Below are 2,210 nucleotides of genomic sequence, written 5' to 3'. Positions count from 1 at the left end.
TTTTTTTTTTCTTGTAAATTTGCTTAAGTTCCTGGTAGACTCTGGATATTAGACCTTTGTCAGATGGATAGATTGCAAAAATACCTCTATGCAAGTAAACTGGAAAATTTAGAAGAAATGGATAAATTCTTGGACACATACACCCTCCCAAGACTGAACCAGGAAGAAGCTGAATCCCTGAATAGACCAAAACCAAGTTCTGAAATTGAGGCAGTAATAAATAGCCTACCAACCAAAAAAAAGCCCAGGTTCAGATGCATTTACAACTGAATTCTACCAGAGGTACAAAGAGGAGCTGGTACTATTTCTTCTGAAATGAAAAGGAGGGACTCCTCCCTAACTCATTTTATAAGGCCAGCATCACCCTGATACCAGAACCTGGCAGATATACTACAACAACAACAACAAAAATAAAACTTCAGGCCAGTATTTCTGATGAATATCGATGGAAAAAGCCTCAATAAAATACTGGCAAACTGATTCCAGCGCACATCAAAAAGCTTATACACTACGATCAAGTCGGCTTCATCCCTGGGATACAAGGCTGGTTCAACATATGCAAATCAATAAATGTAATTCATCACATAAACAGAACTAAAGACAAAAGCCACATAATTATCTCAATAGATGCAGTAAAGGCCTTCAATAAAATTCAACATCACTTCATGTTAAAAACGCTCAATAAACTATATATTGAAAGAACATAACTCAAAATAATAGTCATTTATGATAAACCCACAGCCAATATTATACTGAATGGGCAAAAGCTGGGAGCATTGCCCTTGAAAACTGGCACAAGACAAGGATGCCCTCTCTCACCACTCTTGTTTAACATAATGTTGGAAGTTCTGGCCAGGGCAATCAGGCAAGAGAAAGAAATAAAGTGTATTCAAATAGGAAGAGAGGAAGTTGAATTATCTTTCTTTGCAGATGACATGATCCTGTATCTAGAAAACCCCATTGAGTCAGCCCAAAAGTTTCTTAAGTTGATACGAAACTTCAGCAAAGTCTCAGGATACAAAAACATTGTGCAGAAATCAGAAGTATCCCTATTCATCAACAACAGACAAACCAAATCGTAAATGAACTCCTATTCATAATTCCCACAAAAAGAATAAAATACCTGGGAATACAGCTAACAAAGGACATGAAGAGCCTCTTCAAGGAAAACTACAAACCACTGCTTAAGGAAATCAGAGAGGATACAAGCAGATGGAAAAACATTCCATGCTCATGGATAAGAAGAATCAATATTGTGAAAATAGCCATACTGCCAAAAGCAATTCATAGATTGCTTGCTATTCTGTTATTAATTATAGTTTAATTCTACTGTCGTCTAAGAATAGAATATTGTATTATTTATATTCATACAATGAATATGAAATGAAACTTGTTAAGGTGTTGTTTTCTTATCTAGAATGTGGTCTGTCTTGGTGAATGATCCATGTAAACTTGAGAAGAAGGTAATCTCCTGTTTGTGATAAAGTGGTCTATAGACGTCACTTAAATACAGTTTTTTAACAATGCTGTTCAATTAGACCATCCTTACTTATTTTCTGCCTGCTGAATCTGTCCATTTCTGACAAAGGGGTGTGAAAGTCACCAACTGTAATAGTGAATTCATCTATTTCTCTACACAGTTATATCAGATTTTGCCTCATGTATTTTGATGTGCTATTGTTAAGTGCATACATATACACATTAAGGATCATTATGTCTTTTTAAAGTATTTGCCCAATTATCATTAAGTAATGCTCCACTATCCCTGACAACTTTCCTTGCAGTGAAGTCAGCTCTGTCTGAAACTATTGTCTTTCTTTTGATCACCGTTAGTGTGGTATATCTTTGTTTACTTTTTATCTATACGTGTCTTTATAATTAAAGTAGGTTTCCTACAGACAACATATAGTTGAGTTTTGTTTTTAATCCAATTTGGCAATCTATCTTTTCTTTGATGTATTTAGGCCATTAATATTTAAGGTAATTTAAGGTAATTATTGATATGTTTGTATTAATGTCTATTGTACTTTTTGCACTTTCGATATTTTTGTGATTTAACTATTGTTGTACTTGTTCTTGGTTCTTATTTTTGTCTTCCAAATTTTTTTTCTTTTTGTGGTTATAAGTGCATTTTACATTATTCCCTTTTCTCTCCTTTCTCGAAATATTAATTATACTTTTTATATTTTTTTAATAATTGCACTAGAGTT

This window comes from Mandrillus leucophaeus, unplaced genomic scaffold, assembly GCF_000951045.1.
Source record: "Mandrillus leucophaeus isolate KB7577 unplaced genomic scaffold, Mleu.le_1.0 Scaffold444, whole genome shotgun sequence".
NCBI classification, from domain to species: Eukaryota; Metazoa; Chordata; class Mammalia; order Primates; family Cercopithecidae; genus Mandrillus; species Mandrillus leucophaeus.
The sequence above is the reverse complement of the archived record's forward strand: the minus strand, read 5'-3'. Positions refer to the sequence as shown.